Source organism: Tursiops truncatus, chromosome 3 (genome assembly GCF_011762595.2).
Source record: "Tursiops truncatus isolate mTurTru1 chromosome 3, mTurTru1.mat.Y, whole genome shotgun sequence".
Classification (NCBI taxonomy): domain Eukaryota; kingdom Metazoa; phylum Chordata; class Mammalia; order Artiodactyla; family Delphinidae; genus Tursiops; species Tursiops truncatus.
In genome coordinates this window covers 97,423,039-97,435,865 of record NC_047036.1, presented here as the reverse complement: position 1 = coordinate 97,435,865, position 12,827 = coordinate 97,423,039, and the positions used below count along the sequence as shown (strand labels likewise).

The window sequence follows — 12,827 nt, the reverse complement described above, 5'->3', positions numbered from 1 at the left end:
GTGAATCTCTCACAAATTGCACTCCATGAGCTAGTGTGTATTTTTGATGCAACCCCCCTCGGTGGGGTGGAGTGAACTCTTTTCAGATAGACTATAGATTATTCTCTATAGGAGTAATACCTATGGAAATGTAACTAAGTCAGGGTCAGATCTAGGTAGGTGAGTTGGAATGAGAAGACCCTATCCAGTGGCCCCTGCCCCTGATGTATTCAGGAGCCTCCAGGCTCTCACACTCCACCCCTTGGTGTTAGAAGTGAGGGGCCGTCTCAGATAGGTTGGCTTGCTGAATCTCTAATCTGTTCTCTCTGGAGTCTTTTTGTATCATGTTATTTCTGCAAGTCTCTGTCTTTCTTCGTGTTTGTTGCAAGATACTTGAGTCCCATTCACGTCTGATCTTATGTAACACATTAACCCTTTCCACATTTTTTTTCCCGACCACAACCCCATATGTGTGATTACTTGCCTCTCATCAGTCCAAGACTTGAGAATTCAGTGTTTGATCTTTATTAACTCTTCTATGCCTAGGGATGCATTTAAGATATTAAATAATTTCAATTATTAGAAGGACACCAATATAGAATGCAGATAATAAAGGTTGTGACGCTTAGCTGAAGGCAGGTATTCCTAAAATAATTTAATCCTATTCTATCTTTTCTTAATAACCTTGCTTTAATCGTAAACTTTAACATTCCAGTGTCCTCATGGAAAGAACTAGAGTTATTTCTGTGCAGATGACTCCAGGTTGTTGAGCTTTCTTAGTTTGGGTGTTTCTCTGTTTCTGATAGCTGTCTCTTCAGAGAACTATCGATATAGCTGATTTTAGGAGACCGCTGGGCTTCCCTCTTATTTTCTAAGATGAGGAGAACTGAAATGGCTTGCATGTAGCATGTAATTGAAATGCATGCTTTTAATGCACTTATTTTGGAGCATTTAGTTTGGCTTCCTCGGTGTCTCCTTTCTCTCTCTTCTAGTATTTTCTGGGTTCTGGGAGTGAAAAAAAAGGTAAGGAGAAACTGAGTCTTTGCATTTTGCAAAAGACAAATGTCTAATTTTTGCTTTGAAGGACATCGATAAAACCATCTAATCTTAGTGACTTCATGCTTTATAAATGAACAAATGGTTTTATTTCAGTTATTCTATTAATAATATTTTCAAATAATGGAAGAAACTCACTGAGTGAGTGCATGTTCATTTTGCTGTTGGCAAAAAGATGTGAAATAAAGCAGCAATAGGTAGGCATGGCCCTTAGCTGGACCATGATGTGGGTGAGGTTTGACTCAGGAACCCTCACACATCCCCTCTGTTGTCCTTCTCCTCTTTCCTGGACCTCATTCTCCAACTGTCCTTGCTTCTAGATATGCAGGGCTCTCAGGCTGCTCTGCCTGCCAAGACCCTCCAACTCCAGGCAACGCATCATGCCCTCGTCTGGTCTTCCAACCAGTTATCTAAACTAGACAAAGCAGATTCCTAAACTTGCCGTCTGGATCCCAGTTTGCTGCCACTACTGGAGATGAGTGTCACTACTGGAACTAAGCCTCATTAAGGTCTTAATGCACTGTAATGCTTAATATATTATTTCTCCCAAGGTTACTGGCATTTTGATAAGAAACTCTTAAGGCGCATTTACATTTAAGGCAAGGGAATGATCATCCTAAAGAGGAATTTCAGGCAAGTCTATGGTCCGGTTGGTCTAGAAAGGGGGCAGCTTTCTCTGTCTCCTCTGGGACAGACAAATCCCCTTCTTCCTGGACTTTCTTCACATCTCTCTCCTTCAGGAGAGTTTTTGAGAAATCCTCCCTTATAGCCAGAGTGGCAAGGGATTACTTTCCAGCTCTTTTCTCACCAGGTGCACATCCAGGTTTGGCCCATTTGTAATCATTCCCACCAATTCTTAGAAGGACCTCCCTTGGATACAGCCCTATTCCAGATTTGGTCCTCCTACCATTTCCACCCCACTTGACCATTCTGAAGCCATATTCCCTCTGCTTTGTGATAGAGCCCTGTTGCCTTCCATCTGGAATTGTTCCAGAAATGCCATATCTATAATATGAACTTACTTTGTGAATATTAATATCTCCTTGGGGCTGTGGATTCTTCTCCCAGGTTTTCTCATTTTTTTACCCCCTTCTCTCTAGCTCTGGCTCTCTGTCTCCCACTGTCCTGCATTGCCCACTCTGCCCTGCAGACATTGTTGCAAACGGTGGAGTTACAATACAGAGCATGGTAAGTGCATGTGGATGACACAAAGCATTTTGTAGTAAAGGAAGATTCATGATTTGAACCTCGGTTGCCTTGCAGAGTATACTCATTCCATTCCATCACAGATGCGTACCCCTTCCCGCTTCCCCCAGAGTCTTCATTTTTCAAAGATAAAACATTTCATCCCTCCTAGGATAGGATTACCAGATTTTTCATCATTCTGACCATTTTCTTACAGGAAAATCCACTTTGTCAATGTCTCACTGAAAATTTGGTGTCCAAAAAGGAACAAATATAGGCAGCATGAGAATTCACATAAGCGTATTATCATCCAGCCCACATTTCTCCATCTTGTTCACAAAGATATCATAGGAGACTTTATAAAAATGCCTTACTGAAATCTTTGCATGGATTTACCATGTCAAAAAAGAAATTGGATTATTTGATATAAAACATAACACAAACACACAAGCACATGTGGGACATTTACACATTACAACTGAAGTGTGCAAAACAAGTAGTATTCTTTATTTTCCATAAGTGATCTCACCTTGTCCTCAATCCTATATTCCATTTGGGAGCAGGAAAAATAAATCTAAAACTTACTTGGTAATTGAGTTTCTTCTGTTTTTAAATAGTCTGTTAGGTGAGCTCAGTGTCTTTTGGATAAATATTTATTCAAATTCAGAATTCAAACTTCTGCCAGAAAAGGATATTCCCCTCCTTTCAAAGATTTGCCCCTCTGCTTCCTGCTCCCTAGGGTGCTATATGGGTATCAGTGAGGGGGGCCTCAAGGAAACCATTGTAGGGTAGTTAGTCCTTTTCAGGGTCTTTGTGCTGTCTTTGGGATCTTCTCCAGTCATTGTGGAGATGTTCCTTATCTCTCGATCATTGAGGGTCCTGCTGGCGTCTGCTGCTGAGTCTTTGGCAAAGCTCAGTGTAAAATGTCTACCTGCTGTAAGTTGTAGCCCATTTTCTTGCCCTGAAGAGTCCAGGTAAAAAGTGCAGGAGACAGAAAAGATGACAGTGAGATGATGACTGTGTGGGGTTAAGAATGGGCCATGCATTTCAGGCTTTTTTTTTCCTTTTTTAAAAAAAATACTTTCTGATATATTTTTTTGCTGTTGTTTTAAATTTATTTATTTATTTTTGGCTGCGTTGGGTCTTCGTTGCTGTGTGCGGGCTTTCTCTAGTTGTGGCGAACAGGGGCTACTCTTTGTTGCAGTGTGTGGGCTTCTCATTGCGGTGGCTTCTCTTGTTGCGGAGCATGGGCTCTAGGCACGTGGGCCTCAGTAGTTGTGGTGCACGGGCTCAGTAGCTGTGGTGCAAAGGTTTAGTTGTTCCATGGTATGTGGGATCTTCCCGGACCAGGGCTCCAACCCATGTCCCCTGTGTTGGCAGGCGGGTTCTTAACCACTGCGCCACTAGGGAAGCCCATCATTTCAGGCTGTTGACTTGGCAAGAGTTGGCATAGCTACCATGGCTCAGGCTGCAGGTCGAGCTGTTGCTCAAGTCAGCCTCGGGCCCCCTGGTCCATCTCAGCTGGGAGTTTGGGGGTGGGGAGAGAGCTGTAGAGGAGCGCTTCGGCAGGTCTGTGATCTCAACGTGGAAATCTGTGTTTCAGGTATTCAGTTTCAGAAATGTGAGGATTTCAATACAAGTGCTCATGTGCAGGCTTTATTTGCGAGAGCAAACCAACCTCTATCATCATGGAAACAGGGGGCAGAGTGGACAGAGCATAGGCTTGGAGACAGAACTGGGGTTATTCCTACTGACTCCCTATTGACCCTGGAAAAGTTACTGAACTTTCCTGAACCTCAGTTTCATCGTCTGTACAACAGGGGTAATAGATGCCTGTATGATTAAAGAAAAACAGTGTTCATCAATAAATGACAGCTATACATGTAAATCATAACAATATCTTCTCAGCACAAACACTGTTTTTCTAACATTCCGAGGAGGTTACAGCTTGCTTCTTTTACCATTGGTTGGCTTCATTAAGTATGACATTTCCCCCCCAATGCAACCATTTTTCTTTGAGACAAATGCCTTTTTTTTTTCCTCAGAGGGATGCATTTCTCCCTCTTCCTGACAGAGCCCAGGATACCTATGAACATCCTTCCGCTCCCTCCCCTTGGGGATCCTGGGCCACACTGGCCCTGCATCACTGCTATCATTACTCTGCCCAGGGAGTACTGGTAGAAGCTCCCTTTGTGGCTTGTTGATGTCAATTCTGAGGACGTACAAGATGGATTAAGAAAAGTCCTCTAATCGTTTTTACTTTTCAGGAAGCCAAATGTTTTTCAAATCAGAAGCAAAAGATTTAGCACAGGTAGGCCAGGCCCACATCTTTTTCAAGAAAGAGCCAATGAAACTCTCGTTTTCCCCATAGGCCCTGATATATTTCCCACTGGGCCTCATCTCCCTGTCATGCTTTAAACCTTCCCTTCCTGATCTTCCTTCTTGAGACCTCTTGGCCAAGCCCTACTCTGTTCTGTATCCAGAGTGTGATTGAGGATGGAGGCAGGAAAGGCAGAGACATCCTGTGTGTGAAGAGCGAGACCAGTTCTATTCTTGTGGTTGTGTAGGTGGGCTTTTTTTTCCAACAGGTGCTGGGTACTCCCTCTATTTACTTAATCTAATTTCTGCAGCAAAGTTACAAAACACAAGGACAACTACTTTTCCAACCAGTATTTGACCCCTAATGCCATGGGGAGCATGGCAGTCTTGTCCCAAACCTGAGTTCCTTTCCTCTTTAACAGGGGAAAGTGGTTCCAAATAGTAATGTACGTCTTGTGTTCTCTAATGACTGCCCTTTGCCTGACTGTCTTTGGGGTGGGGGGAGAACTGCAAGTGAGTGGGATATTAGTAGTACAGTCATCTCTCTCTCTTGCTGACAGAGAAGTCTCAAGCTTTTGAAGCCAAGAAGTGGAGTTAGATGCAATCCTGGTCTTTCCAGTGTGGCTAACCTGGTCTCAAAGAAGCATTTGCAGTATTAAAAGTTAGTTCAAAGGCAACTTGGTCTGGGATCTCTGTAACCTGTGAAGAGCTCTAGAGATCTTTGGAGGTCTTTTTCTAGGAGTCCAGGAGTCCATGATTCTATTGTACAATACACATTATTCACTGGCTTGGGGAAAATGAGGCCAACATGTGACTAGGGGTATGCAATAGTACCAGATGACCATAAGGTGGCACTAGTAGTACTTATAAGGTTGCCACTGGAGAAACATGAGGTAACTGATGGAGCGCTTGCTTCCTTCCAACTGGCTAAAAGTGACACAACTGTGTTTTGTTAACACCATGTTACACAGAGCTTTTTTGGTGGGTTTCTGCTTTTACCCAAACCGTTGCAGCCTACTTTCCTGCTGTGTTAGGAGTGTTACTTACAATGAATTCAAAGACCGGAAGGTTTTGTTTGTGGAAATTTGCTCTATGTATTTATGATGCTTTCTATTCTTTGAAGCTTTGACAAAAACAGCCCCCAGTTCTCTGGGAAATGAGAGAACCCATTTGTTTAGCAACTGTTCGTCCACTTTGGAAATGTTCCAGAGGTCTAGCTGCAAGGTTGTTATTGTCTGTCCTGTCAAGCTTTTTGCTGTCAAGGCTTTTAATATTCTTTGTGTGAGTTTAATGTAAAATGGCACCAAGTTAATGCTGCCTTTAACATGACTGGTAGACTGCCTCATGAATAAGTAACTCTGTCTATATATTTTTAATAGGAAAAGAACTTACTTAAAAGGAACTTGAAAGCCACCAAGAAAGTTGGGAGAAACTCAGCAAGAAGCCTCCCTGACTATTCTACTTTGTTTAGCAAAGGAAGGTTTTTCAGAGAAAGTAATTGGCAGCCATCCTAGTAATGGCAACATAGAAACCCATCCTCTTCTCCATTTGCTCGGAGCATTCTGGAACAAGGAGCTGCCAGTTATGACAGGAACTACAGCAGAGATTCCAATTTTTCTGTAAGGATCTAAATAGTGAATATTTTAGGCTTTGTGGGCCGTTAGGTCTCAGTTGCTGCTGCTCTACTCTGACACTGTAGCTCAAAAGCAGCCTAGTATGTAATTGAGTGGGCATGGCTTTGTTCCAATAAAACTTTATTTACTAAAACAGATGGCAAGGGACTTCCCTGGTGGCACAGGTGGATGGGAGTCCACCTTCCAATGTGAGGGACATGGGCTCGATCCCTGGTCTGGGAGGATCCCGCATGCCGCGGAGCAACTAAGCCCGTGTGCCACGGCTGCTGAGCCTGAGCTCTGGAGCCCGCGAGCCACAGCTACTGAGCCCGAGAGCCACAACTGCTGAGGCCCGTGCACCTAGAGCCCGTGCTCCGCAACAAAGGAAGCCACCGCGATGAGAGGCCCGCGCACTGCAATGAGGAGTGACCCCTGCTCGCCACAACTAGAGAAAGCCCGTGTGCAGCAACAAAGACCCAACGCAGACAAAATAAAAAAAACAAAAACCAGATGGCAAGCTGGATTTGGCAGATGACATTCATCAATGGCTATAGTTTGTAGACCCCTGAACAGGGGAATGGAGACTTAACTTTTCCTTCTCTGCTGCGGATGTTTCCTTTTTTTTTTTTTTTTTTGCGGTACGCGGGTCTCTCACTGCTGTGGCCTCTCCCGTTGTGGAGCACAGGCTCCGGACGCGCAGGATAAGCGGCCATGGCTCACGGGCCCAGCCGCTCTGCGGCATGTGGGATCCTCCCGGACCAGGGCACGAACCCCCGTCACCTGCATCGGCAGGCGGACTCTCAACCACTGCGCCACCAGGGAAGCCCGGATGTTTCCTTTTTGATCCTCTTGTTTTGCTAGGGTAGCAGCTGAGGGTGGTCCAGATGTATTTGGCCTTGTCCTCATGGATTTCCCACTATTATAGGAACAAAAGGGGAAGGGCAGGTTCTGTTTCTGTGGCCACTGCAAGTAGGGTAAATCCCTATTATAAGTAATGGGCAGTGGCCATTTGTGTCATCACCTCAGTTTTTAAAAGTGAGGGTTGTATTGTGTCAAGTGGATTCAGCATAATCTTCTGGTGGCATTATATTTGGCCAATAGTCATCCTTTAGAATAGGAGTTGGCACAGGATATAGCCTGTTGGCCCAATCTTCCTTCCACCCGTTTTGGTAAATAAAGTTTTATTGGAACACAGCCATGCTCATTTGCTTACGCATCATCCATTGCTGCTTTTGCTTTAAAATGACAGTTAAGTAGTTGCTACAGAGACTTTATAACCTACAGAGTTTGAGATATTAACTATCTGGCCCTCTATAGAAAAAGTTTGCCGACCTTTTTCAGACTCTGTGACAAAGAACTAGTTTTTCTTTCTTAAAATTCATCATGATGATGTTGTCATCTTCTGTCCATGACTGGTAGCAGCTTGTGCCACATGCAACTCACCACACAAATGCTGAAACCCTACACTGGCTCATTCCTTTTGAAGGACATGAGTCCACTGCTCCTTGGATGTGGCCACATGTCAGTGTCAATGTCGCATGACTATGAAAGTTTTAAATCCTTACATCTAATTCTTGTACTTACCTAGTAGTGGACTAGGAACAGGCAGCTTGCAGAGCAGTGGCTTGGTTCTAGGGCAGTGCATCAACCATCAACTTCACTTGAATATCTTGTTAAAATGCAGATTCTGATACATTCAGTAAATCTAGGGTAGAGCTTGTCATTCAGAATTTCTAACAAATTCTGGAAGATGTATATTGATGCTACTGCTTCGTGGACTGTTCTTAGAGTGGCACTGCTCTAGAGGTATTTCTAAAGCAGTCAAATTAGACACCAGTATAGCCTCTACTCACAGAATGGTGCTGATTCCGTTTGACTGATGAGGACAATGTTTCTTAGAGAAGTGAAGCAATTTGCATTGGCAACCAAGAATGAAATGCAGATGCCATTAATCAAGGGATGCCTAAGAAATGTGGACACCCTTATCCTACCCCATGTATAATATTTTAACCCAGAACAAATTGCTCTTAATCTCCCTCTCCCCTCCCTACCCCACTTCCTTAGTTTGCTTCTTCCTCTCATGTGATTATATGAAGAGTCTCCAGATCTTCATTTGGCCCTGCAAGAAACTGGGAAAAAAATGTATCAGGCAGGAAATGGAATCCTTTATACATTCTTGTAACATTAGTGTTCAAAAAATATACTCAAGGGATTGGGCAAATGCTTTTCTGTGTCATTTGCGTCACTGTTGCTACCACATATGCCAGTCTTTGGATTTTCATCAAGATCTGTGTCAGCATAGTTGAATTTTGCTACTTTCTTGCCCTCCCTTCGCTGCTGTTTATCAGGAGCTTTTTGTGTAGTTCAGCTGCTGTTTATCAGTTTAAATGATCTGGGCCACTGAGAAGAACAGGAAAAGAGGATAATAAAGTCTAACTTCCTGGGTTGCTTACCATGAAAAGTTTATTTAGGAGCTGAATCTCCTTTTAAAAGATTCACTCCATATAGTACATTAAAAATGCTGATGAGGGGCTTCCCTGGTGGCACAGTGGTTGAGAGTCCACCTGCCGATGCAGGGGACACGGGTTTGTGCCCGATCTGGGAGGATCCCACATGCCGCGGAGCGGCTGGGCCCGTGAGCCATGGCCGCTGATCCTGCGCGTCCGGAGCCTGTGCTGCGCAATGGGAGAGGCCACAGCAGTGAGAGGCCTGCGTACCGCAAAAAAAAAAAAAATGCTGATGATGTTTGCTCATCAGTTCTACAACAAACATTGCTTTGTATTTGTGTACTGTTGCTGCATAGTTTTTCAGAAATGTTTCCGTTGGAGTTAATTCATAATGCATCAAAGCTAAGTTGTAGCCATGTTCTCTTCTAAAACAAAGTATCAACCCGGGACAAAGTCATTTGTATCAAATTCTTTGTTAGGCCCTTTCTTCTTCTTCTTCTAGTACATTTGCCTCTCTAAAGTTTTCCAGAGACAATATCAAAACCATGATAACTTTTTGCTGATGATTTGGCCAATGTTGGAGTAATGTCACAATGGCATTTGAAAATGAAGGATTCTAAACTATTGTCAAAGCACGACTGTGTTGTCTGTGATGCTTCACGTGTTGAACGAGTTACCTAAGGTGGTAAGAATCAAAATATAACATCCTTGTTGCTTGAAATCAGAACATTTCATCCTTGGAAAATCCATAAAACTGTCAAGATGAAATAGATTTCCATAGGCTAAGATCTTAAATTTACCAGCAAGAGGAGAAAGAAGGCACCCACAACTCAACACATGCACGTTTGTTTTCCTCCTTCCCAGCCATGGAATGTGATCACCCATCCTTCTGTATGCTCTTGTCATTAGCTTCAGGGCCATCCACCCGGGCCTCCTATATATATCAACCTGTTCTTGTTCTTCCTGCCACTCCTCCAGTTCAGGTGCTTTCCATCATCTTGTGTCTTTTTTTTTTTTTTTTTTTTTTTTTTTTTTTTGCAGTACGCGGGCCTCTCACTGTTGTGGCCTCTTCCATTGCGGAGCACAGGCTCCAGATGTGCAGGCTCAGCGGCCATGGCTCACGGGCCCAGCCGCTCTGCGGCATGTGGGATCTTCCCGGACCGGGGCACGAACCCGCGTCCCCTGCATCAGCAGGCGGACTCTCAACCACTGCGCCACCAGGGAAGCCCTCATCATCTTGTGTCTTGACTTCTGACAAGCTCCTGAGTGATCTAACTGCCTAAAGTCTTATTCTTCCCATGCCCTCTTACCATCTGTCTGGAACTCAGAGCCTATATGTCATTTCTTTTCCTGAGACTTATCACAAAAGGGATGACATTCCTTCACCTCTGCATGCTCTATCAGACCCTCTCTTATCAGGCTCCCATGTTTCTCCACTCCTACCTCCCACCACTCCTTGCATTGCCCTTAACACTTTAGTAATATGGAACTATGTGTAGTTTACAGAAATGTCATGCTATGTCACGCCTTGAGGCTTTGGTCATGATTTCCCATCTGTCTGTAAAAATCTATCCCAGTGGTTTTCAACCAGAGGCAATTTTGCTCTGCTGGGTGAGAGCTGTCAATGTTTGGAGACATCTTATGTTGTCATAACTTGGGGAGGGATGCTACTGTCATCTAGTGGGGAGGGGCTAGGGATGCATGAACATCCTCCCACTACAAAGAATTATCTGGCCTAAATGTCAGTAGTGCCAATGCTGAGAAACCTTGCTCCTCCTCAACATTTCTAGCAGGATAAGTTGTTTCCCCATCATGAACGTAGGACATTCTCTCCTCTAGCAAATTGTTCTTGATCCTTCTTCTCTTCGTCTTGGTGCAGCGCCCCTCCACTGTGTTATGAAATTGTTCTCTGGGTATACCTCTACTGTCACTGCACAGGTCATATATTACTATAATTTTATTTTATTTCATTTTTAATAAAGTTAATACAGATGTAACAAGCAGGCTCAGGTTATCCCAGAATGCTGGCTAAATCTCACATTCTTGGTTCAGAGCAAAGCCAGCAGGTGGCTCAGCTACCTCCTCTCAGGGTTAAGATCTAAACAAATTCAGAAATTAGCTCAACGCCACCCGCCTTCCCTCCACACAAGGAGAAGACAGGCTATCCTCCCCTCACATTTCTGTGGAGGAGATGCTCCTTTTCCTAAGGCCAGATGGAGGTCCCCAAAGAATTCCTGTTTGTTTGTTTGTTTAAAGGAAACCTATGAAAAAGGTGACTGTCACTTTTTCTTTTTAATAAATTTATTTATTTATTTTTGGCTGCTGTTGGGTCTTCATTGCTGCGCTCGGACTTCCTTTAGTTGCGGCAAGCGGGGGCTACTCTTCGTTGCGATGAGCGGGTTTCTCATTGCGGTGGCTTCTCTTGTTGCAGAGCACGGGCTCTAGGCACGCGGGCTTCAGTAGCTGTGACTCGCGGGCTTCAGTAGTTGTGGCTCGAGGGCTCTAGAGCGCAGGCTCAGTAGTTGTGGCGCACGGGCTTAGTTGCTCCGCGGCATGTGGGATCTTCCCGGACAAGGGCTCGAACCCGTGTCCCCTGCATTGGCAGGCGGACTCTCAACCATTTCCCCACCAGGGAAGTCCCGTGACTGTCATTTTTATCCCTTTTTTGGATGTCTGCTTTGCCAGAGAATTAGGGACAATGAGGTGGGGGAGTGAACTTTTACCAGGGCATCATGTTGGAGCCACCATCTGTCCACACCAGCCACCCAGAGAACATATACAGTGAGCAAGAACAGCAATTACTGCCATCCTCAGGCAGGATTGTGACCTGGCCCAGTCAGGAGGGCACTTCTTATTTCTCCTCCTGCTACCTCAGCCCCACCCTCATAGGGAAGGAAGCAGCAGCAGGTAGAGGAAGGAGAGAGGAATGATGTGAAAACCAGACCATGCAGCCCACCTGTCCATTTCAGGCCAGTCAAGTCAGAGCTCTGGCCTATGCCTAGGGTTGGGATGGGTAAGAGAGATGAGATTAGAATCAGATGTAACACTGAAACTTTTAAAATAAGTAGGGCCAAGTCTTAGGAAATGAAAGGATACTGTTTGTATAAGTCAGAATGTCTGAAAACTTTTAAAATTTGGATCAAGATGATATTAAGGAAGGCATTACTTATTTAAGACATCTAGGAATAGTTACTGGCAAAAAAAAAAAAAATCAGGTTTACATCCCAATGAGTAGACATTCCTCAATAAGCTAGTTATATATATCCATGATAAAAATTTCAGGGCTTCCCTGGTGGCGCAGTGGTTGAGAGTCTGCCTGCCGATGCAGGGGACATGGGTTCGTGCCCTGGTCCGGGAAGATCCCACATGCCGCAGAGCGGCTGTGCCCATGAGCCATGGCCGCTGAGCCTGTGCTCCGCAACGGGAGAGGCCGCAACAGTGAGAGGCCTGCCTACCGCAAAAAAAAAAAAAAAAAAAAAAAAAAATTCAAACAGTACAGAAAGAGATAATGATTATGTAATAATGACATAATCTATTTTTCAACACAATATTGAAGGTCTTTGGGTCCTTCATTCTTCTTAAAGGCCATTCTTCACTATAGATGTGTGTCATGAAGTTTGGAGCTTCTTGGGTGCCTTCCATATTATGGGAGACTGTCATTTCAGAAAGCCTCCTGCAAGCCTGGGGTGTGAGGTGACAGGTTGGCGCCAATGCTGTTGTGCAGTGTCACTCAGAAGGAAAGGGACAAAGCTACCTTGCCTATCCCAGTCCTTCTATCAGCCTCCACCAGACCCACGTAACCTACGCTAATGTCAGTATATAAAGCTCTTTTCTGAAGGGTTGAGTATTCGAAGAAAGACTTTATAGAGGTATAAGTTCTAGTTAACTCAGAAGTTGCCTTGTACTCCCCAAGGGAAGGCATTTCAAACTTATGACCTGTGTATCCTGTGTCCACCTCTAACTGGCTTCATACTCTACTGTGTGTGTGCATGCACGCACAAACACCACAAACAAGTGCACGTGCACACACGCACACGCATGCACGTTCTTGTGCAACCCCATCTTTGGGTCTCTTGGTCTCACAGGACAACTCTACTCCTTTCCATAGGAGATCTCTCTCCCTGGGTTCCTTTTGGCTTCTCACAATGCGAGAAATGTCTCAGACTGTGTGTCCTCTCAAGCTTTGCCCTTCTTCTCTGCCCTTCACACAGGCTCTGGAGGAAAAGGG

The 12,827-nt window shown here is 44.5% G+C and overlaps 1 long non-coding RNA gene across 2 annotated transcripts in view; it reads left to right on the top strand.

The window, feature by feature from the left end:
* LOC109550802 (uncharacterized) overlaps window positions 1-12,827 on the top strand; it is a 39,038-nt gene that overhangs the window by 11,839 nt on the left and 14,372 nt on the right. The window lies entirely within an intron of this gene.